The sequence below is a fragment of the Trichosurus vulpecula genome, chromosome 1 (assembly GCF_011100635.1).
Source record: "Trichosurus vulpecula isolate mTriVul1 chromosome 1, mTriVul1.pri, whole genome shotgun sequence".
In the NCBI taxonomy this organism is placed as follows: domain Eukaryota; kingdom Metazoa; phylum Chordata; class Mammalia; order Diprotodontia; family Phalangeridae; genus Trichosurus; species Trichosurus vulpecula.
Window position 1 is genome coordinate 133663102 of NC_050573.1, and position 26138 is coordinate 133689239.

At 36.9% G+C, this 26138-nt stretch overlaps 1 pseudogene; it reads right to left on the reverse strand.

Moving 5' to 3' along the window:
• Positions 1 to 10394: 10394 nt before the first annotated feature.
• Positions 10395 to 23429, reverse strand: LOC118834767 (annotated as a pseudogene).
• Between the last annotated feature and the right edge of the window lie 2709 nt (positions 23430 to 26138).

Below are 26138 nucleotides of genomic sequence, written 5' to 3' on the forward strand. Positions count from 1 at the left end.
ATCAGAATAACTGGAGATGGCTCAGGATGCAATGGGAGACCCTGGCCCTTTTAGGCTAAGGCCTTTTCTTGTATTCACTTAGAGTGAGGTAACACCCACTCAGTGAATAGGCCTCTTTAAGAAGTGAGTCATGAAATGGCCCTTTAATTAGAAAAAAAGGGAAAAAATCAAGTTGGGAAGGGAAGACCCTCAGGGTTGCTATTCCAAAGAGAAACAGTTATTATTGACATTCACTCTAAGCCAGGATGGTCCAAAATACAGCCACTGAATGGAGATTGGGCAGGAATCTATTGTGGTCCAATCTATGAGCTTCAGAGTGAACTGGGTTTAAAGTCTTATGAAGAAAGATGAAAGAAAGAAAGAAAGAAAGAAAGAAAGAAAGAAAGAAAGAAAGAAAGAAAGAAAGAAAGAAAGAAAGAAAGAAAGAAAGAAAAAAAGAAAGAAAGAAAGAAAGAAAGAAAGAAAGAAAGAAAGAAAGAAATAAAAAGAAAAGAAGAAAGAAAGCAAGAAAGAAAAAAAGAAAGAAATAAAGAAAGAAAGAAAGAAAGAAAGAAAGAAAAAGAAAGGAGGAAGGGAGGGAGAGAGGGAGGAAGGAAGGAATGAAGAAATCTATCCAGTATACCCAATATATTAGAGAGCAGAAGAAGAAGGACAGGTGTCTCCCTCTCCCTCTTCCTCTCCCTCTCCCTCTCCCTCTCCTTTTCCCTCTCCCTTCCCTCTCCCTCTCCCTCTCCCTCTCTCTCTCCTTGTCCCTCTCCCTCTCCCTCCTCCTCTCCAAAGACAGGTAAGTTTTGTTGGCCAGAAGCTGCTCCCTTAACTTGGGGTTTACTAGTTACACTTTCTTTCTTTTTCTTTCTTTTTTTCTTTCTTTCTATCTTCTTTCTTTCTTCCTTTTTCTTTCTTCTGTTCTTTTTCCTTCCTTCCTTCCTTCCTTCCTTCCTTCCTTCGTTCGTTCCTGCCTTCCTTCCTTCCTTGCTTTCTTTCTTTCTTTCTTTCTTTCTTTCTTTCTTTCCATCTTTTTATCTCTTTTTTCTTTCACAAGACCTTAAACCCAGTTTACTCTGAAGCTCACAAGCTCCTCTTAATGGTTGTATTTTGGGCCATCCTGGCTTAGAGTGAATGTCAATGATAACTGTTTCTCTTCGGAATAGCAACCCTGAGGGTCTTCCCCTCCCAGCTTGATTTTGTTCCCTTTTTTTTTCAAATTAATGGGGCCATCCCTTGACTCACATCTTAAAGAGACCTATTCACTAAATGGGTGTTACTCTAAGTGAGTGCAGGAAAAGGCCTTAGCCTAAAAGGTCCAGGGTCTCCCATTGTATCCTGGGACATCTCTAGTCATTCTCATGAATATCTGGTCACTGGATCCAGATGGCTTTGTAGGAGAAAGTGAGACTGGTGATCTTGCAATGACCTCCCTTACTCAAATCAAAGTCAACTGCAAGTTATGTCATCATTTCCCTGATGCCATGGTCCTCTTCCAAAACAAAGGGCAAACACATGTCTATATGTATGTACACATAGACAGGTATGTATATACACATTAATATAATCAACCTGGTAAAAATATATGTTATTTGCAAATATGTGTAAACATATGTGTAAATGTGTTGATTTTTTTAAACCAAATTGAGTTGAGTAGTTACTCTGATGTCACATTGATAGTCATATTGAATGCAACATATAGGTAGGCTTTTAATATGATATGAGAAGATGTCAAATCTAATCATTTTCTTTACAAAAATGGAATATGAGCAGTAAACATTGGGGAAAGTATAAGGCAGGACAGTTAATTGGGTTTCAACCATTAAGATCTTGTATAACTCTCCTTTAAGCACCTGACAAAACTCTTAAATTGATGAACACAAGTTTCCCGTTAGTGCCTTTCAGGTTTCAAAATTGAACTTCCATAAGTGAAAATTAATGGAAGAGCCATGGTGATATAATTAAATGAATTATGGAAACAGAGCTGGAAAGGGTGTCATGCTTCTTATGTGATTGATTTTGTGATTCTTTGAAACAACTTCAATTCCAGGGAGAAAAAAGAAAAGCAGCATGTTTGTCATTATATACTTTCCTGCACTCCATGAAAAAATATAGCCACAATGCAAAAGGAATGTCTTTGACTAATCCTCTAGCAAAATGCTAAATAACATGACAAAGTAAACTAATCACAAATATCACCTTATATTTTGAGATTTCTTATTTATATAATACCATGCTTCCTTCATTAAAACTCCAATGATCATCACATGACTATGACTCTGGGTACACAAAGGCTATATTGCAGTGTAGCATGATATCTAGTGGGTTTAAACAAGCTGCTGGAAAGGTTTTACAGAGAGACTGGGTCAAAGAGCATGTATTTGTTGTAGGAGTAGTAAACTAAGTTAAGAGATGCTCATGATCATTTTGTCCATAGGACAATGAATTTCCTACCACAAAGCATCTCAAGGATAATCTACTAAGGACTAGAGCTTTTGAAATAAGCATTGATACAGAGAGTAGCTACACTATCAAAATTATAGATCCTAAAGTATTGAGCTAAGGAGTCAACATTACCTTAACACTTACAGGTTTCCCACGGAGATCTAAATTCAGTATTGAAAATGAATCATTATTTTTACGCTGTACAAAAATCAATTTCCCATGAAATATAGTACAATGAAAAACCTATTGACTCTAGAGTCAGAGGAAACAGATTTAAATCTTGTCTCTGGTGTTTAACGAGGCCTTTGGTAAGTCACTTAACTTCCCTAGGCCTCAGTGTCTTCAGCTATAAAATGAAGGGTTTGGGTTAGATGGTATTGGGTCCCTTCTAATTCTTGGTCATCTACGATGCTTAAAATTATTTAAGTGAATGAGTGATTAAATATAAAGTCCCAGATACATACCTCTTAAAAACTCAGTTCTTTGTGGCTAAAATCAAAACCAAGGTAAAACATTTTAACTCTGTTATAGGTACTGCCCTTATCATATCCATGCCAGTCTTGCCCACACATAAATATTTACCTTAAACCAGGAGGAAGATATTTCTAATAAGGGACCTTTAGGAAAATATAGTTTTTATTTTCCCCCAAGGTTCTCCTGGGCAAAGGGTGATCAGTTCGAAAATACAGTGGGCAGGCAAATGGTCTGTGATTGTGTCCTTATTTCCTCTAAGAGAAGTAATGGACAGAGCACTGAGCTTGGAATCAGGATAATCTGGGCTTTAATCCTACCCTGACACTTATTGCCTGTGGAGCACTGGTCAAGTCACTTAACCTCTCTTTGTTTTACTTACCACTGTAAAATGCACAGTGGACATAGCAAGAGCAACTACCTCACAGCATTCTTATGGAAAGCAAATAAAATCATGGATATAAAGCACTTTGCAAACTTTTAAGAGTCTAGTACAATGTTTATTAAGTGATTTACAAAGGAGAATTATTTTATACAAATAGAAATATTAAGTTTCCACTAGATATTATTGGCACTTCTAAGGTCAGGGCATTAAATGTAAAATTGAGGCATAGGCCCTCTCAACTTTCATTATTGTCTTTCTCACATCAAATATCAAGATTTGACTTCAGGTTCAATATAATTCCAAACCTTGCCGATATTGTCACTGAATATCTGACAGTAAAAACTGAGGGTGGCTCAGAGACAGATTCTTCCCTAGCACACAGAGATCAGTGGCTCTTCACTCTAGGCACGCTATCACCAAAGCATTGCTCTCTTCTGGCAAAAGGTATGGCCTCCAATTCTAAACAAGATAAATTTCACTGAAGATTATATCTGACACATTTGCAATTTGCATTTTGGTCTGAGTATTTTAAATTGTTGTAGCAATGACTTTTCAAATACATTAGTATTTATTTCATGTGATTACATGGTAGGGGGGAAAGTCTTCTCCAAATATAAGAAACACCTAATAATCTACCTGGCAAACAACGAGGCAGGTACATGTAATCAATAACATGCAGATTCTTTCATCAAATATTCATTTCTGTCAGCTATATCTTAATATAGCATTTTAACATAGCTATTAATAATTCAAAATGGAAATATTGCAGTCTATAAAAAAGCCTGATTTTTCAAACAAAGGAATCATTTTTGCAAAAAAATTCAACCTGGGAGGCTAATGGGCCAGTAACAAATTAACAAGTTAACTGTATCCTAGTTGCTAAGGAACATTTTCAAATATGTGTGGGATTGTATAAATGATGCCATCTACAACACTAATGTGAACCATTTTAACAAAATGATAAAGAGAAGTAATAACTCATGCCTAATCAGTCACTGAAACAAGAGACTACTTCAGCACCGCATGTCAGTGGCTGCTTGCAGTCCTACAGACTTCAATCACATATTGTGTAACCAGAAAGCAATAAAAAACATTGAGAGAAACAGTTATTTCAATTGCTTACCAGAGAGGTCTATGAAAGTTAATATTTGTTTGTTATCAGTGGCATAGTTTGTTTTTCACTAAAAAATATTGTATCAACTTCAATTTTCTTACTCTAAGGAAAAAAACCCTCAAATACGAAATTTTGGAAATGTTTTTACAGACTTTTTCATTTGTGTTTTTATCTATAGGACAGGAAATACAAACCAACCTTTGTCTTTGTAGGTACTTCCTCAATGGTCTAGGTCTACTGAAGATCCAAAGAAGAAAGACCTTATAACCAAGTTCCTTGGCAGAGTCAAATAGCATCCAAAATACAAGTACTTTTATCAATGGAAATGACAACAAAGAACAATAACCATTGTATTGCCATTGGCAACCTAAGGACCATCCTACATGTTTTGTCTCCAATTACAATGGGAGTTCTTAACTAGGAGCCTGTGAAATTGCTTTATATATGTATATGTGACTAGTATATTTCAATATAATTGAATTCTTTTGTAAGAATATAAATTATATTTTACATAATTTAAAATATTATTCTGAGAAGGGATCCCTAGATTTCACCACTGTCAAAGGTATCTCTGATGTAATAAAGGTTAATAACCCCTAAACTAGAATGAAAACTTCTTGAGAATTGTTTTCAATTTTCTGTGTCTCCAGTATTTGGCATATTGGGTTTTTAATTCATTCGTTCATCCAGTCAGTGGTTGTTGACCTAGAATAATATCAGACTCAAACCAACTTTTTTTTCTCCCTTTTCTTTGAGGTGGTGAAACTCAGATTGGAATAGTCAAATGCAATGAGATATAATTGTGAAATAAGAGATTTTAGGTATAAATGGTGTCTTGGGTTCAGTTTATACATGTGATTAAAATAAAGAAAGTATGGAGGGTAACTTTAGAGTCAGAAGAAGGCATATATGTAAAGGAATGATTGGAAATTATAATTGTGTCAGGGTAAGCAGAAGGAAGTGATAGAAAAAGAGATTAAATAAGACCTATTTAACACTGAATGTGTTTATCCTCATCATTGGTCACTTTTAGAAGAATTTTCTCACATAATTTTAAGCTTGATTCCTTTTCCTGATGATGGGAATAGGAAGGCAAAACTAAGCAATATATTTTGGCTTAGAAAGAATAATTCTATTCAATAAACATTTACTAAGTGCCTGCTCCAGACATTACACTAGGTTCTGGAATACTAGCAATGCCACTTCTTATTTCTAAGGTTCAGAAAATGTTGCCTTAGTTTAAAAAGGGCAATGTTCTAGAGTTGGATGAATAAATTAGGCCTCATGATCATTTAAGAAATTTATCTTTTATTCTCTGCACATTCTCAAAATATCAAGCATAATAGTATCCAACCACTGAACAGAGTTTACACTAGAATGAAATAAAAATGACAAATGCTTCTTTACTGTATTACAGTGCCAGGGATGAAATGTATTAAATTAAGACTTAGGAAGGTCTTTGTTGTAAGGGCAAGCAAGGTGGGACTTTTTGTTGTCTTTTGTTTTGGAGTGCTTCCCAGCACTAAGGTAATCAAGTGCCTTTGATTGAGTCTTCCCTTTGTTTGTGAGAAGGCCCACACCCTTTTGCTAATTAGGTCATGAGAGGTGTGAAACCCTGGAGAGGTGTGAAGTACTCTGACCCTGAAGAAGTGTATATATAGGCTGAGGCTAGCATTTTGTTTGGGGCTCACTCATTGAAAGAGTGTTGGTGCGGAGACTTTGGGTAGCCATTAAGGAGCCTACTGGCTTTGAAAATTGAGATGTTGGTGCTTCTCTCTCTGGTGATGATGTACGTATTGCTCTGGTCAGGCAGAAGCCTGTCTGTTCATTTGTATTATTTTCTCTGTTTGTAATTTCTGCTTGTATTGGCTCTGAAGTCAGGGTGCTGACTTTTCTCCCTGAATTAAGTGAATGGTATATGTATGTTTGACTAAAGTGAGATCGTAAACCCCTTAAAGTTGCTTTCCTTAGAAAAGCAGACCAAAGAACCTGTGGTAGTAGTCCTCCTGTGTTCTGGTGTTATTGGCCTTACACAGTCACAGTAGTGGCAAGTAACCTTGTTGTTATACTTGTGTAGCTCTACAAGCTCAGGATCTTCCTGAAACATTCTTTATCTGAGTTTTATTAGATTATACCCCAAGATATATGTACTAACTGCAGTGAAGAGCATTAAGAAAACAACAACAAGAGGAAAGAAAATTCACCAAATCCCGAAGTATTTGGATATTATCCTACCTCAAAGGACTGGGGCTCTCCTAGTTTTGGTACCATGTTGATAAATGATCATTTTCAAAAGGCAGAATACTGATATAAAGTATAGGGTTTTTAGACTGTCTGTGTGTGTGTGTGTGTGTGTGTGTGTGTGTGTGTGTGCGCATGTGTGTGTGATACAATTTGGCTCACTGGCATAGGAAAAAATAATAACCCTCTCAAACCTTCTATACAAACTCAGACTTTGTAGGGAATAACTCTTAGAAATGCTTCATAGGTTGAAATATTTGTATTGTTTCTAGTTGACAGACATAATCCATCTCTTATAATCCTGTGAAAAAGGGATAGAAGCTCATGGTGAAATTAAGGTAACAAAGAAAAAGTGTCACCAAATTTATTGTGATTCTCAATCTCAAAACATATTCAGACAAATGCGATATTTTTATCTGGACATAATTATTTCAGTAGATTTATATTTTAAAACATTAAAGCATTGGGCCAAAACACTGTATGGAATTAATTCTGTTTTCTGTTGTTTATTGTATATGTGTATATGTATATGTATGCATGTATATACATGTAGACACATAAATACAAAGTACACCTATACACATATATACATTTACACACAGTGATAATTTGCAACTAAAATTGCAGGAAAGAAATAAAATATTTGGATTTTGCTAATTTTGATCACATCCCTTATTAATTCTTTCTATAAATAGTGACTTTTAGGATTTGTATTCCTGTAGTGCTTAGGGCTTTACAGTCATTCTTGAACATTTATCATCTTCCATGCTGGAAATTAAAAAGAAAATAAAATGTATTTCAATAGCTTGGATTATGAGTTTATTATTTTTTTCCTGCTCTGTAACTTCAAAATCAGTGGACACTCATCTCAGGTTAACTTTATAAGGAAAAGTAAAATGAGAAATTTGTCATGGTAGTTATATTTTTCTAGAATTAAAAAAAGACCACAAGACATGATATTTTGGCCTTAGATATGGGTTTAAATTCTGGTTGTATTTCTTATTATTTTTGTGACCTTGCACAAGACACTTCAATATTTTGAGCTTCACATAATGTATAAAATAGAGGAATTAGATAATTTATAAGGTTCTTTCAAAAATATATCCTATAATTTTTTTGATCTCTTGATCCATACCAATTAGTATTGATGAAATAAGAATATTCCTGACATTTCTCCTGGAAGTCAATCAAAATTCAAATAGAATTATCTTGAACTTAAAATAAATTTTACATTGCAAAAATGATTATTTCTCCATTGCCATTTGTTTATATGCTTTCAGGGAATAATCAGAATGAAATTACAGAAATAAAGACACCTGGTCATGTAGTAGTTCCAGTTCATTTTCATATGAACATTCATTGGATAGACAATGAAACAGCAGCTATAATTTTCTGTGATCAAATCAAACAGAAGCTTCACTCAGAGGGCTCTGGTAAACATGACTCATAGCTTCAAGAAAAAAAAAAAGTGAGGATCAGACACTGGGATGAGGGAGATCCGTAAAATCTGTACTCTTTCTGTGGCCTAGCTTTCTTTCATTGAGTGGCCTGAAGGAAGTCATTTAACTTTTCTACAACTAATTTTGTCCATCAGTGAATCTTTTTTTCTTGCCTACTCCTTAGAGGTTTGAAAATAGTTAAATATGCTCTATTCATAAGGGACAAAATTCCTTGGAGAAGAATTTGATAGAAAGTAAAAGTCTTCTTTACTATTATTTATTTAACAGACTTTTAGCTACATAATTTGTCTAAATATGACAAGTTTGTTTGTGTTTGTTTTTGTTTTTAAAGCCTAGGACACTCCCCTATTGAAAGGAGATAGATACTGCCTTAAATGTAGGGTGAAAATTATGATCAGGTGTCTAATTTTGTCCTTAAATCACACCAACGTGAGACTATGTACCTTGAAGGTAAAAATGTGAAGAGATGACTCTAATCTTTAGTATTTTCTACTACAAGAACTAAATCAGCTCTTTAGGGAACAACAATTATTTCAATCAGGACCCTCCAAAAATTGAGCCCTCTGACAAGCACAATCTTTTAGTCTTTCTTTAAACACACACACACACACACACATTTTAAATTTTATTATGATGAGCATCACATACCTAAACACAAATAAATTTGATACATTTCTGCTGTCTTTGTAGATAATAAATGGAGTTGCATTTCCCCATTATTTTCACTTTTTTGTATCTGGTAAATGCCACTTTCAGCTCTCCATCACCCCTCTCATTGTTTATTCTTTTCCAAAGCTTATGGTTACTAATTTTGAAATGTTATCCATATCCTCTCCATTGCCCTTGGGATGCCAAGCATCACAGGTTTGTTGCTGCCAGAAAGGGCCATTTCTAGAGAGGTTAATGCTGGCGGTGCAGCCAGGGACAATCAATCTAGGTTTTCAGCCAGCAAATGCTTAGTATTAAAGTATTCTATTTTGACCATAGTGATGATCCAACAGGTCATTCTGATCCTGCTGAACCTGGCTGGATACCACTAGACTGGGGTTTTTTTAGCTCCATTGTCATTCTTTTGTTGTCTGAATCTCCGTTATGGGTCTACTTTGGATTTTCAAGGGAGAGTTAACACTAGATCCTTTTGTTTCAGAATTTTTTCATTGTTTCAGAGACTCTTCTGGGCTCTTTTAATTAGCAGATTTTTCTGGAAGACATGGGGAGAAAGGCCTAGAAAATTTGCCCTGGGTTGGTAATAATGAGGAATGTATGACTCATTGCTTCCATTCTCCCCTAGTTAGTCCTTAGATAATACAATTTGTAACAGATATATAAATCACAATTATGGTGTCCAGGTGGCATCAAGTGTGGCCTGAATAGTTCTTTAAATTCAAAAATAAATTTGAGAAAAAATAATACCATTAAGAAAAGCTTTTACAAAGAGTAATCTCATATGCCCTTATTAAAATAACATTGGTCCCTTTCTCCTTTGAGATTATTATTGCAATCAAAAGATTATGTGGGATAATACACTATAATAAAAATAGTATGACTTACAACAGCTTCTATTTCCCCTCTGGAGTGGCATTGAGCTGCTGCATGTTTGTACTCTCTCGGTAATTTATACCCATACTGTAACAAATTCTTTACTATTGATTCCCAAAACTGATAAAAAGACCTAATTTTTCAAAATGAAGACATAAAAGAACATGCTGTGACATAATAGAATGGAAAAAAAAAAACATGATTGCACATGAAACTGCAAATCAATTATATACAATTTCTATTCCTTTAAAATATATAATAAAATTATCATGGAACTTTCTTTTTCTTTTTGTTTCTTCCCTCCCCCCGACCTTGTCCTAGAGATGGCTACCATTAGACACAAATATGTTAATAAATATAAAACTATCCTATACATACGTATTTATCAGTTCTTTCTCTGGATACAGATGGCATCTTCCTTCATGGATCCTTTGTAGTTAGTTTGGATACTTACAATAGTGAAAATGACTCACTCAAAGTTGTTCTTAAAATAATATTGCAATTGCTGTAAAACAAAAGAACATGCTAGCTAGTTCAATGGCAAAGTTATTTTCAGATAGTATAATCATAACAATCTTGGGGTTTGAGGGCACAGGAGCAGCAGAGCATATTTACTCTCTTCCAACAATTTTAACTTACTTTTTGTAGACATGACTTTGTTGCCTTGGATTCATTTGGTAAAGACTTTTCAATATCATCAAGGAGGTCTCTGTCTCAGATGGTGCAACCACGTCAACTGAAATTCTCAGGCTCATTAGTGCTGAAGCAGGAAATTGGTAGCTACATTGAGGTCATTATTTGAAGTTCGAAGGAGCTCCAAAGCATCCAGCCTAGAAAATTCCATCTCCATGAGTTGGACAACCTGCTCCTCAGAAACCACAAGAGGAGGTGCTGCTACTTTTTATTCAGACTTTCAAGCATCTCAAGCATTTGCATTCTGTCTCTGATGTATATGAGGAAAAAAATTGATTCCAATTAATCCTCCACTCTGCTGCTGTCTTTGACCCTTCATGTGTGCAAACTGAGATAACACAAGCTAATAATCAATCAATTCCATTTTTTGCTGTATCTGAATGTCTACTGTTGATCCCATTCTAATCTTAACTTCACTGGTTGGTTCTGGAGGAGATAGGTTTAAGTGTCCAAGAAAACATCTTTGCCATCCAGTGTGGTATGCAAAGAACCAGACAAACTTTTAACAAACTATTGGTATAACACATACCAACAATTATACTACTTGTGGCTGCAACTTGAATGTAGGTATCAGAGATTAAAAGCTGTAGCCCCAATATATAAATCAATGTCTTGTTTGTGATGGAAAACTGGCCCAGAATTTTTGTCACTTGAATTCTAATAAGGGAGCAGTAAAATGGAACAAACAGAGCAAATATAGGGCTGAGAAAATCAGAAAGCAAGTTACTACTGACTGTGATATCAAATGAGTACTGCATAGCTTCAACAAGAATTGAGTCAAACAAAGCTGACAAAATCCAGGAACCCAATAAAAAGAATGTAAATTTCTTGCTTTTATATAATCCTAAAGTCATATATGAACAGGCTACTACAAAATGTAACTTTCAAATCCTGGTAAATTATTCTTCCACATATCAACCTTCAGATCTCCAAGTCATTCTTTACAGCTTGTAGATTATGTCCAAAGAAACTCTGATAATGTTGAAAGAGCAGTGTCAATAAAATAGAAAAGGCACTGGGTACCAGTAAAAGACTCCTTGACAAAGGTGCCTTATAGAGCTCCCTTGATCTGGCATGGTGAACAAGGCCCTGCTCCCAAACCCAGGCTGGATAGAAGGTCTAGGACAGACCTGACCAATTTTTAAACTTCTTCAGGAAGATTAGACTAGAGACAGGCTATGGATGGTTGGTTGCTGTGGGTCATGTGACAAGCAGGAGAGTGAGCAGTAGCAACCCTACATTTTTCCAGGGGCCTCTGGAAATCCTTTCGCTGGTGGGAAGCAGCCCTTGCCTTCTGATGTGCAGGCCTGGTCTACAAGGCAGGAAGTGGGGGAAATGGGGAAGGAATGGAGGAGGGGCACTGGCTGAGTGGTGGAAGGGAGGAGGAGTGGAGGTGGGGATATCTTGTTCTTTCGGCCTTAAATTTAATCCCAAATATCAACCACATAGGAGGGAAAAAAACACTCATAGGGTGAGCTGTTAATTGGAAATGACATTCATCTTGGCACTTCTAGCAAGCACTATTAATCTTTATCCATTCAGGTAGAAAGATCTGTGAAAGCATAAAATATGTTATCATTTACTCATTTATCCCTTCAACAAATGTTTGTTAAGCATTTGTTATAATCATAGGATCTTAGAGTAGGAAGAGACCTTAGGGAACATCTCATCTAACACCTTCTTAAAGTTTGAGTGTCTTCTGTAACAGTCTTGTCAGACTCAAATAGAAACAGGAACTACTAGACCATACATAAGGATACCTGTAGGGGATATCTATGTTTATCTATGTTTTATTGGATTTTTATTTATTTTATTAAATATTTCCCAGTTACATGTTTATCTGGTTCAGCTGCTCTGGAGGGGCCCCGTGTGACACCTCTGCTCTATAACACACCCCAAAAGTCCTTACATTCTACTTAAAATCACTGCCTCTCCAAGACTAATCCCATGACAGACACAGATTCATATCCTGCAAGTCACTTATCATATGACTACCACTTCCCTAGACACAACCTTAGTTCCTTCAACCACTTCTTTTAGAAAATGTTCTATAAGAGGGCGGAGCCAAGATGGCAGCTGGAAAGCAGGGACCAGCTTGAGCTCCCTGCTGAGTCCCTCCAAAAACCTATAAAAAATGGCTCTGAACCAATTCTAGAATGGCAGAACCCACAAAACAGCAGAGAGAAGCCGGACTCCAGCCCTGGACAGCTTGGATGGTCTCTGGGTGAGGTCTATCCCACACGGAGCTGGGAGCTGGGAGCTGGGAACAGAGTGGAGCAGAGCCCAGCCTGAGCGGTGCGGACCAACCAGACCAGGAGCCAGGCGGAGGGGGCCCTAGTGCCCTGAAACAGTGAGCTGCGGCAGTTACCAGACTTCTCAACCCACAAACACCAAAGACTGTGGAGAAGGTTAGTGGGGAAAGCTGCCTGAGTGGAAGGAGTTCCCCATTCAGCTTCCAGCCCCAGGGGCAGCGGAAGTGGGGTAGCTACAGCTGCTGCTGCTTCCGGCCCCAGGCCCACCTGGTGGGAGGAATTAAGTGGCGGATCAGAGCAGGAGTGCACAGCCTGCTGAAGATCTAAGCCCAGTTCGGGTTGGGGGTTCCTGGGGAGGGAGCAGTGCTGGTGTGACAGAGCTGGCACCTCCCCCCCAAACGTGGAACATAGAACTCTTTAGTCTACAGGCAGTCATACCCCACTGAAAAACTCAAGGGTGAAGTTAGTTAGTTGGGAATATGGCCAGGCAGCGAAAACACACCCAGATTCAGTCTCAGACTTTGGATTCTTTCTTTGGTGACAACGAAGACCAAAACATACAGCCTAAAAAAGACAACAAAGGCATAGAGCCTACAAGAAAAGCTTCCAAGAAAAACATGAACTGGTCCCAGGCCATGGAAGAGCTCAAAAAGGATTTGGAAAAGCAAGTTAGAGAAGTAGAGGAAAAATTGGGAAGAGAAATGAGAAGGATGTGAGAAAACCATGAAAAACAAGTCAATGACTTGCTAAAGGAGACCCAAAAAAAATACTGAAAAATACACTGAAGAAAACAACACCTTAATAAATAGACTAACTCAAATAGCAAAAGAGCTCCAAAAAGCCAATGAGGAGAAAAATGCCTTGAAAGGCAGAATTAGCCAAATGGAAAAGGAGGTCCAATGGACCACTGAAGAAAATACTACCTTAAAAATTAGATTGGAGCAAGTGGAAGCTAGTGACTTTATGAGAAATCAAGATATTATAAAACAGAACCAAAGGAATGAAGAAACAGAAGACAATGTGAAATATCTCATTAGAAAAACCACTGACCTGGAAAATAGATCCAGGAGAGATAATTTAAAAATTATTGGACTACCTGAAAGCCATGATCAAAAAAAGAGACTAGATACCATCTTTCAAGAAATTACCAAGGAGAACTGCCCTGATATTCTAGAGCCACAGGGCAAAATAGAAATTGAAAGAATCCATCGATCGCCTCCTCAAATAGATCCCAAAAAGAAATCTGCTAGGAATATTGTCCCCAAATTCCAGAGCTCTCAGATCAAGGAGAAAATACTGCAAGCAGACAGAAAGAAACAATTTGAGTATTGTGGAAACCCAATCAGAATAACCCAAGATCTGGCAGCTTCTACATTAAGAGATCGAAGGGCTTGGAATACAATATTCCGGAGGTCAATGGAGCTAGGATTAAAACCTAGAATCACCTACCCAGCAAAACTGAGTATCATGCTCCAAGGCAAAATATGGATTTTCAATAAAATAGAGGACTTTCAAGCTTTCTCAGTGAAAAGACCAGAACTGAATAGAAAATTTGACTTTCAAACACAAGAATCAAGAGAAGCATGAAAAGCTAATCAAGAAACAGAAATTGCAAGGCACTTACTAAAGTTGAACTGTTTTGTTTACATTCCTACATGGAAAGATGACATGTATGATTCATGAGACCTCAGTATTAGGGTAGCTGAAGGGAATATGCATATATATATATATATATATATATATATATATATATATATATATGTTTATGTGTATATATATATATGTGAATGTGTATGTGTGTGTGTGTATGTAGATAGATAGATAGATAGATAGATAGATAGATAAGAGAGAGAGAGCAGACACAGGGTGAGTTGAAGAGGAAGGGAAGATATCTAAAAGAAATAAAATCAAATTAAGGGATGAGAGAGCAACATAGTGAGAGAAGGAGATAGGGAGAGATAGAATGGGGTGGATTGTCTCGAATAAAGGTAGCAAGAGGAAGCAGGAGGGGAGAGGGCAGGTGAGGGGTGAATGAGTGAACCTTGCTCTCATCAGATTTGGCCTGAGGAGGGAATACCATACATACTCAATTGGATATCTTACCCCACAGGAAAGAAGAGGGAGGAAGATAAAAAAAAAGGGGGGGATGATGGATGAGAGGGCAGATGGGGGTGGAGGTAATCAAAAACAAACACTTTGGAAAGGGGACAGGGTCAAGGGAGAAAATTCAATAAAGCAGGATGGGTTGGGGAGGAGCAAAATATAGTTAGTCTTTCACAACATGAGTATTGTGGAAGGGTTATACATAATAATACATGTGTGGCCTAGGTTGAATTGCTTGACTTCTTAGGGAGGGTGGGTGAGAAGGGAAGAGGGGAGAGAATTTGGAACTCAAAGTTTTTAAAAACAGATGTTCAAAAACAAACAAAAAATAGCTTTTGCATGCAACTAGAAAGTAAGATACACAGGCAATGGGGCGTAGAAATTTATCTTGCCCTACAAGAAAGGAAGGGAAAAGGGGATGAGAGGGGAGGGGGGTGATAGAGGGGAGGGCTGACTGGGGAACAGGGCAACCAGAATATATGCCATTTTGGAGTGGGGGGGAGGGTAGAAATGGGGAGAAAATTTGTAATTCAAACTCTTGTGAAAATCAATGCTGAAAACTAAATATGTTAAATAAATAAATTTAAATTAAAAAAATAATAAAAAAATAAAAAATTTAAAAAAAATTTAAAAAAAGAAAATGTTCTATGATACTCTTGCTATCTTGCACACTGGATGTTGTTGTTATTTAGCTGTTTTCAGTCATGTCCAACTCTTTGTGATCCCATTTATGGTTTTCTTGGCAAAGATACTGGACTGCTTTGCCATTTCCTTCCCCAGCTTATTTTACAGTTGAGGAAACTGAGGCAAGCAAGGTTAAGTGACTTGCCCAAGGTCATATAGCTAGTAAGTGTATAATACCAGATTTGAGTGCAGGAAGATGAGTCTTCCTTATTTCAGGCCCAGCACTCTACACATTGTGCCATCCAGCTGCTCCAAACAGCAAAGGCACCAGAGATTATGTGTGTCTTTCCTAAAATTTGGTAACTAAAACTGAAAAGAATACTCCAGGTAGTCTTACCAGGACAAAGTACAACAGAACTATTAATTTACCTCCCTTGTTCTGGACACTATTTCTCTTTATAAAGCTCAAGTTAACATAAGTTTTTTGTCATGCTCATGTTTAGCTCACAGTTCAGAAAAAAAGTAAAGTAGTAATATTAAAATGTGTCACATTTACTTCACAGGCTTATCATAAGCATCAAATGAGATCATGCATATTCAATGCATTACAGGAACTCCAGTTACTGATATTTTTACTATCGTTATCATAACTAAGAATACAGCAAGCTGTTTATGCTACATGGTCCAAAATTTCCCTTTAGAAGGAGAGACATATCTTTTGTTTTATCAGTAAATGTGAAATAGCAGAAATGAGAGTCAAATAATCAAACATTTACTAAGTACCTAAGCAAGCATTGAAGATAACAGAGAGAGGCCAATTAAAAGAAAAAGTTCTTTCTCTCAAAGAGCTCACAGTCTAATGGGGGAAATAACAGGCAAAGAACTATATACAAACAAAACATATATGGAACTGGAGATAATCCCATATAAACTGCAAATAATCAACAGGGGGAAAGCACTAGCATTAATGAGAACAAAGAAAGGGAAAGATTCAAGGCAGACTGACCATTTGGGAGGCCAATGTGATATTCCAGTCATAAAGCGTTAAGAGACTGAACAAGGATGGCAGAATCAGGAAAAGAAAAGGCTGCATTAATAGGGCAGAAGTTTCAGAAATTAAAAAAAAGGATGATTGGGGGTTAATTGTGGTGATGGATGGGGTGTGAGAGACAATGGAGAATGGCACCTGAGCTTTCAACTAGTTGACTCTTTCCAGCATTTCAATCAAGCTTTTTTATTGCATTACACTACCTGGAAGGATGCAGAAATTACTGCCAATATAAGAAATTGATGTTCCATTTGCACAATTTGTACCAAGGAACCTGTCTGAAAAGTTTTAAGTGTAATAATTCTATTCAGGACATACGAGATGGCACATTTTTAAATGTTACTTCAAGATGAATATTACTCCATTTGATTTCTCTAAGTTCCTCCCTTTTCATCTTCCCATTATCACTTAACGATTACATTAACTTAAATGATGGCTGACTTTTCAGTGGGAAAATTGCAATTTCAGACAAATTAGGTAATTTTTTTTCTGAAAAAAAATAGATGAAGTTTAAGCTCCTGAGACAAATAATACAAGTCTAGTAATTGAGACATGAGTATAATCATGCTTTTCTAGAAAAGGAGATATAAATTTTAATCAGCTCAATCATGGTTAGTCTTACTTTTAATTATCAGCTAGCAATAGTCTAAAGGGTGCCAGAAGGGCCACTAACCCACAATGTCTACCACAACTGGCTGAGAAGCTATAGAAATAAAAGCACACTATATTTTTTAAATTTTGAATTGGTTCACTAATTATGGTTAAAATGGAAATAGGAAAAGGAGCTCTCTAAACCGGTTATACCCCCTTAAATTAGCAATTTCACTATTGGGCATAAGGAAGTCAAAGATGAAAAGAAAGGTTCCATACATGCCAAAATATTCATAACAGAGTTCTTGTTCTTGTTGTTGCTTCTGCTGTTGTTATTGTTGTGTGTTTGTGACAGCAAACAATCCTAGAAGGCTTGCCTTATTTGTTCCATGAATCTAGATGGTCTGTCTGGGATCCTTGTGAACTTCAGGCCCATATGATAATGTTGATCAGCTGGTCTTAGAAACCCTGAATAATCAAGCCTAAATGTTTAATCCCTTTTAGGGAGCCCCGTGCCTCTTTAAGAGGTTTTCTGAGTTTGTTTTTATTAAGGTTGACTTTCTTATTCTATGGATGTGTAAGTTATAAACTCTATTGGGATTTTTCTTGCATTGACAGAGATCCATTAGGGAAAATTTAGGCCATCCTTGTTATAAGGACACAGAACAAATTTGACTGGACCTCCAGGGGTACCCTATGGTACCCCTGAATAAATTTTGGTGTACCTTTTCACACCTCAGTTGAATGGCTTTATGAACTGAGGAAATAATAGGTGAGTTTTCACCCAGGAAAATTTGGTTTCTCTCTTAAAGGATGATGTGGTAACTGATAGTAGTTCCCATGTCCATAAAGCTCTGAGATCTCTATAGAACTGATATTTCCTTCTGAGATACAAATCTTTTTATTCCCTTTTACAATATAAATGATCAAATCATGTATCTGTGTGTGTGTGTGTGTGTGTGTGTGTGTGTGTGTCTGTGTTTGTGTGTGTCTCGGGGGAGGGACCAAGTAAAAGGGTCTCTTTTTGGAAAAGATAGATGGAAAGGATTGGAGTCCCTACCTCTGGAGCCAGTGGATCAGAATTGAAAGACAAACACCAAGCCAAATTAGTTTGGTATCACTCTTAAAGGGTAAAGTGTTGATTTGACTTCTAATCAACTCCAGGTTCCTGATGTGAATAGGAAGAGCCCCATATACTCAGAGAACAGAGTAAGGGACCAACATTTTCCCCCGAAAGACAAAAATGTGACTCTTTCTTTTCTTTGTTTAGGGCTGAGGAAGACTTTTTATAAGCACCAGAAGAGGCAGTAACTTTTGTAAAATGCTGTGTATCTTAAATTGTATCACCATGTATTTCAAAGTATGGAAGAATGTTGATCAACAAATGTGATTATGGACTGTGACATGTAGATTTTTCCTGAGATTTTTCTGAGAATCTTTAGTACAAGGCACTGGGAAAGGCATTCAAAAAGTATAATCCAGCAGCTCCTCAAGTCATTAAAGAGTTATTCATGACTTTAGACTTTGCCAAACACACTTCAGTAGATTCACTGAAGATGTCAAATATTAAAATTGTTCACCTTCACATCAAGCACCTAAGAAGGAATCACTTGGTGGAGGAGGACAGGAAGAAGAATACAAGTCTCGTCATTGACTCCAATCTCCTCCCTGACTGCTTTGGCTGTAAGAAGACCTAGTAGATTTCAGAAGGTAAGAGGATTTGTTCCTCTCATCAAGGCTATCATAGCATTCTCAGCCCATAGAAATTGGCAAAAAAAAAAAAAATTTGCATTGGGAGCCAAGAGCAGAAGTAGATAAACTGAGTCAAGACTGCTTCAACACTTTACTAGAAGCCCAGAAGAAAAGCTAACCTATAACTAAGGAGAATATCTACAGGACTCCAGCAAAAGGCCTTCCAAGTGATTCATACGTGAGCCGACTTTCCCCTGCACACTGTATCTATTACAGGTTAGAGAGTATGTTAAGTATTTTTTTGATGTTTCAAATTCATGCGACATTTATTCCATTCTCTTTTTTTTGCTTTTCCTTTCTTTTTAATTTATTTTTTATTTTTAGTTTACAACATTCAGTTCCACAGGTTCGGGGGTTCCAAATTTTCTCTCCTTCCCTCTCCTTCCCAAGATGGCATGTAATCCAACGTAGGTTCCACATTTACCTTCACATTGAACTTATTTACATAATAGTCCAGTTGTAAAGAATAATTATAACCAATGGAATGAATCATGAGAAAGGAGAAACAAAACCAAAAAAAGGGAAAAAAGGGAGCAAATACTTTGCCTCAATCTGCATTCAAACTCCATAATTCTTTCTCTGGATATGCTTTGATTTGTATTTCTCTAATCAATAGTGATTTAGAGCATTTTTTCATATGCCTATAGATATCTTTAATTTCTTCCTCTGAAAACTGCCTATTCATATCCTTTGACCACTTCTCAATTGGGGAATGACTTATATGCCTATAAATTTAATTTCCCTATATATTTTAGATATGAGACTGGTTGTAAAGATTCTTTCCCAATTTTCTGCTTCCCTCTTAATCTTTGTTGCATTGGCTTTGTTTGGACAAAATCTTCTCAATTTAACATAGTCAAAATTATCCATTTTGCATTTTCTAATGCCCTTTATCTCTTGTTGGGTCATGAATTATTCCCTTTCCTATAAATCTGACAGGTAAACTATTCCTTACTCTCCAAAATTGCTTATAGTATCAGCCTTTATTACTAAATCATGAAACCATTTTGACTTCATTTTGGTATACAGTGTAAGTGTAATATAAATTAAGGTGGAACATTCTTACTGTTTTAAAATAATTAAGTTGGGTGTCTTTGATTGAGTCTTACTGGGTGCTAAACCCCAGGCCCAAACCCCTATCTACTAGGTGCTAAGCCTATGTGGGCGTGAAGCCCTCAGTGTCCTAAAAGGAGCTGCTAAGACTAGAGACAATAGTAGGCACCTAAGTTCTAGTGGCTCAGATGACATTTGATGACATCTGTAAACTGTATAAAAAGGGAGAACAGAGCTATTTGCTTAGGGCTCTCACTCTTGGCAGTGTGCTGATGTGGAGACTCTGGGCAGCTGTAGTTATTAGCCCTCCGGCTTGTAAACCCAGATGTTTGGACTTTGTTAAACTCTAGTAACTATGCATTGAGATTTGAATCAGACAAGGTATGTCTGTTGATGTTTGTAATTTGTATTTGCTTTGAAGTTCAGGGTGCTGGCTTTTTCTCCTGAACTAAGTGAATGATATTTGTATGCTGGATTAAAGTAATATTGTTGTCCCCTTAACGTTGCTTTCCTTAGTAAAGCAGATCAAATGATCCTACTTGGCAGCTTTCTGTTTGCTGGTTGGTGGTGGGTGTTACACCCCTTCAGCAACTGCTAGCAGCTAGCAGATTGTTGGAACAGTAAAATATTGGTCTATGCCCAGTTTCTGCCATGCTATTTTCCAATTTTGCCAGAAGTTTTGTGAAATAGTTAATTCATAATCCAGGAGCTGAATTCTTTGGGTTTATCAAAGAGTAGACTGCTATAGTCGTTGAATATCGTGTATTGTGTACCTAACCTATTCCACTTTTCCAGGACTCTGTTTCTTAGCCAGTACCAAGCAGTTTGATGACTGCTGCTTTATAATACAGTTTAATATATGGTATGGCTAGGCCACCTTCCCTAGCATTTCTTTCCATTAATTCCCTTGATATTCTTAACCTTTTGTTCTTCCAGATGAAATTTGTCATTATTTTATCCAGCTCTGTAAAATCATTTTTTGGTAGTTTGATTGTCATGACACTGAATAAGTAAATAAATTTAGGTAAAATTGTCATTTTATTATATTAGATTGGCCTAACAACAAGGAAGTTATATATTTTTATTAGCTTAGATCTGACTTTATTTGTGTGGAAAGTGTTTCATAATTGTGTTCATATAGGCCCTGGGTTTGTCTTGGTAGATAGACTCCCAAATATTTTATAGTGTCTACAGTAACCTTAAATGTAATTTACTCTTTCTATCTTTTGCTGTTGGGCTTTGTTAGTAATATATAGGATTCTAAGGATTTATGTGGGTTATTTTATATTCTGCAAATTTACTTAACTTTTTTATTGTTTCAAGTAGTTTTTACTTGATTCTCTAGGATTCTCTAAGTAAATCATCATATCATCTGCAAAAAGTGATCTTAGTTTCTTCTTTGCCTATTCTAATTCCTTCAATTTTTTTTCTTCTCTTATTGCTTAATCTAACATTTTTAGTACCAAATTGAATAATAGGGGTGATAATGGACATCCTTGTTTCACCCTTGATCTTATTGGGAATGAATCTATCTTATCCCCATTACATATAATGCTTGCTGATGGTTTTAGGTCGTTGCTTTCAGTGTTTTTTTAATAGGAATGGGTGTTGTATTTATCGAAAGCTTTTTCTGCATCTATTGAGATAATCATATGACTCCTGCTAGTTTTGTGGTTTATATGATTAACTATGAGGATAGTTTTCCTAATATTGAACCAGCCTTGCATTCCTGGAATAAATCTTACCTGGTCATAGTGTATTATTCTCCTGATAATTTGCCGCAATCTTTTTGCTAATATTTAATTTAAAATTTTTGCATCAGTATTCATTATGGAAATTGGTCTAATTTTCTTATTTTTGTATAAAACAATATAATCCTATATAAGGATGTAAACAATTTGCCCTTATTGATTAACAAGGTTTTTTTTTTCTCCTGTTTACCTTTTTATGTCTCTCTTGAGTTTTGTATTTGGAGATCAAATTTTCCATTGAGTTCTGGCCTTTTCATCAGGAAAGTCTGGAATTCCCTTTTTCATTGAATGTTCATCTCCTTGCCTGAAAAATTATGCTCAGTTTTGCTGGGCAGTTGATCCTTGGTTGTAGTCCAAGCTCCTTTGCCTTTCAGAATATCATATTCCAATTCCTCCTGTCTTTTAATGTAGAAGCTGCAAGATCCTGCATGATCCTGGCTGTAGTTCCATGATATATGAATGGTTTCTTTCTGGCTGCTTGTATTATTTTCTCCTTGACCTGATAATTCTGGAATTTGTCTACAATATTCCTTGGAGTTTTCAATTTGGCATCTCTTTCAGGGGGTGATGGGTGGATTCTTCTGATGACTATTTTACCCTCTCATTCTAGGACCTCAGGGCAGTGAACCTTGTGGATTTCTTGGAAGACACTGTCTAGGCTCTTTTTTCATCATGGCTTTCCAGTAGACAAATAATTTTTAGATTGTCTCTCCTGGATCTGTTTTCCATGTCAGTTGTTTTTCCAATCAGATATTTCACATTTTCTTCTATTTTTTTCATTCTTTGATTTTGTTTGACTGATTCTTGATGCCTCATAGAGTCATTACCTTCTACTTGCCCAATTCTAATTTTTAACAAATTGTTTTCTTCACTTAGCTTCTGATCCTCTTTTTTCCATTTCATTAATTTTACTTTTCAGGGCATCATTCTCTCCAATGAGATTGTGAACTCTTTAACCATTTCACCAATTTTACTTTTTAAAGATTTGATCTCATCAGTGTTTTTTTCCATTTTTTTGTTTCACCTCTCCAATTTAGTTTTTACAATCCTCCTTGAGCTCTACAAGGAATGCTTCTTGGGCTTGAGAACATTTCACATTCCCTTTTGAGGTTTCAGATGTCATTATAGTGTTAATGCTGACCTCTTCTGAATTGGTATTTTGATCTTCCTTGTCTCCATAAAAAGAATTAATAGTCCTCAGTTTTCTGGGCTGCTTCTTCATGTTGGTTATCTTTTTCCTGGCTTTAAAGTGGATCTCTCCTTCTGGGGCTCAGGGGGCTCTGTTACAAGCTTCTTGTGCTGGGAGCTGGGGGCCTGGTTACTCACTTTGTGTACTGTGTCCTCTGGTTTTGTCAGCTAGAGGCTATATACTGCTGCTGCTCACCTGGCAATGAGCTGGAATTGGAGTTGGCTGGTGTGTGCAGAGAATTGAGGCCCAGTGAGATCTTTTTGAGTTTCCCTGGGAGGTCACAGTGTGAGATGTGGGGGAGGGGTGGTCTGGTTGCCAGATGTCTTCTCTTCCCCTAGGGCTGCACTACAGCATAAGTGGTCTTAGCAGTTGCCTGCCCTGGTATCACCACTTCCCCTGGCTGTGTGAAGCTCTGGGTTCCTGGTGTTGATGCTTGCTGGCTCCACCCCCTGGGGCTCAGGAACTCCCATTGTCCAGCTACTGAAGCCCCACTTCTGGCCATTCTATTTCAGGGTTTCTCCCAAGGGGGTATTGTCTGGGTGAGGAAGGGAGGGATGAGAGTCATTTTACCTGGTCTTGATGACTCCTGGAAGTTCAGCAAGGTGAATGTGAAACCTTTAGACTGTGGGCTGCAAGCCTCAGAAGTAGTTGCTCTCATGGCCACAGGTGCTGTGCTGTTGCCTCCCATATGTCCAACAGACTTCTGTCCTGGGCTGAGAGGCTTGGGGATCATCACCAGTTTTGTGTGCCCAGTGTTCTCCCAGCCAAGTTCACTGACTGGTTTTCACAGCTGCTCCCACTTTGGTGTGGTCTGGTGCAGTTCTGTGTGCCAAGAGCTCTCCCAGCCTACACTGCTGTCCTTTCAACACTGCGGACTCTCCTGGCTTGGAAATTTGCCACACTCAGTTTATTAGTGGCATTTACCTCTCTTAAATCTGCTCAGATTCACTTTTTTAGTGGTGTCTGACAGAATTTGTGAGAGAGTTCTGGTAAGACACTGTTTTCACTGTGTTAACTACTTTTAAGATGATATTTTATATCAACTGTGTCAACTACACTATCATAGTAAATACTAGTTTCTAATAACTAAACATGTTTGTCTGTCTAACTGATATCAACTGAGAATCATGGGGGCAGTGGATGAAGGAACATTGATGAAGACTCCTGTGTTATGGCATTAGGAAACCACCTTCCCCAAACTCTTAAGAACCAGGATGAAAGATAAAGTAACCATCTTCTGAGGATTTGTTCTGCTGGTTGTGGAGAGATTTGGGATACTATCTCAAAAACCTATACTACAAACAATTATATAATTGAACTAAATTTCTAATAGATTTTTAAACAGATGGTTCATCAGTGAATATAGTGTTTATTGGTCTTGGAGTCAAGAAGACCTGAGTTAAAATATGGCCTAAGACATTTACAATCTATGTGGCCCTGGGAAAGTGATTTCACACTTGTTTGTCTCAGTCTCCTCAACTGTAAAGCAAGGATAATAATAGAACCTACCTTGCAGAGTTGTTTTGAGAATCAAGTGAGATAATATTTGTAAAAAGCACTTAGCACAGTGCCTAACACATAATAGGTGCTTAATAAATGCTTATTTCATCCTTCATGAGTATTTAAAGGATGACACAGTAATTATTAGGGGTCAGAATGGATTCTCTAAGAAAAAATCAAGCCAAACACTTTCTTTTACTACTGTCATTAAGATCAGGGGAATTGTCAGAGTCATAAGATAGATATCTTATTTGAGCAAAGCACTTAATAGTCTCCAATAATATCCTTGCATGTAAAATTTTGAAATATGGCATGTTAGGTTAAACAAAACAAACTCAAAGACCATTGATTAATGGCTCTGCACTGATTGGTGAAATGCCTTTAGTGAGATAATCCAAACTTTTTTTCTTAGCTTTGTGCTGTTAAAGATTTTCAAAAAATAAAACGAAGATGTTTGTTAAATGTTTCTAAATAAAACTGCAAGGAATAGCTGAAATCACAATCAAAATGCTGTTTGACAGATTAAACCCAGGAGAAAATTGAGAAGATGAAATTCAGTGGGATTAAATATCAAATCTTGCTCCTAGGTTTTTTTTTAAAGAGTTATCTCAAGTACAGGAATAAGAGAAATGACTTTGCATCCATTGATAAAAATCATAATATTTTAAAGTCTGAAGTTTCAAAAAAAGAAAAAGAATAAAAGCCTATAACTTTACATTGTAATAATGAAAGAATAATGTCTAGGCCATGGGAATAATAGTTTTATTTTATGCCAAACAGCTAAGAACTGGAGGTTTGAGAGGGAAAATATTAGGGGCATTGACTGCAACTAGAGTTGAATGACCAGAGTTATGAGGTCTTTGGAAAGCAAATACTAACAAGAATGAATAAATCAATTAAGTATGTTTAGCCAGCAGAAAGAAAAGACTAAGGGGAAATAGGACTGATTGTTGTCTTCTTAAAAACACTGAAGAGATGTCATTTAGAAGAAGAAACAGACTTGTTTGTTGCTTAAAAGATAGCCAGTAGGCAAAACTACAGGGGTAGGTTTCTGCTGAATATAAATAAAGGATTTTATAATAAATAGAAAAGCTTAACATTAGAAAAGGTGAGCCCAAGAGATAGTAAGCTTCCATTTATCAGAGGTATTTTAACAGAGGCTGGAGAATTATCTGTCAGGGATGTTTCCTACAGAGCAAGATTTTGAAGCAGATGACCTGTAGGGTCCTTTCCAATTCTATCTTCTCTTTCAAAGATAAGGGGCAGTAAGGAAGTGTTTGTACTAAGAAACTTCAAATTACCCACTTTATTGTCTTATATGAAGTGATAATTCTAGATTTTCTTTTGGACAAGAAAAAAATCTTCAATATAAAAAAATTATAATTCCTGGAATCTGAAGAGAGAGAGAGAGAGAGAGAGAGAGAGAGAGAGAGAGAGAGAGAGAGAGAGAGAGACAGAGAGAGAGAGAGAGTCACAGAGACAGAGTCAGAGAGACAGAGACAGAGAGAGAAAGAGAAGAAGAAGAAGAAGAAGAAGAAGAAGAAGAAGAAGAAGAAGAAGAAGAAGAAGAAGAAGAAGAAGAAGAAGAAGAAGAAGAAGAAGAGAAGAGAGAGAGAGGAGGAGGAGGAGGAGGAGGAGGAGGAGGAGGAGGATGAGGAGGAGAAGGAGAAGGAGGAGGAGGATGAGGATGAGGACAAGGACCAGCAAGAGGACCAGGACAAGGAGGAGGAGGAGAAGGAGTATGAGGATGAGGATGAGGACAAGGACCAGCAAGAGGACCAGGACAAGGAGGAGGAGACAGGGAAAGAAAGAGTGAAAAAGACAGAGGCAGAAACAGAAACAGAGACAGAGAGCTCTCTATGCCAATTAAATCACAAAATTGATCCCTGTATTGATAAATATCCAAAATACGAGCTGGATAAACCTGGGCAAGTCACTTGGC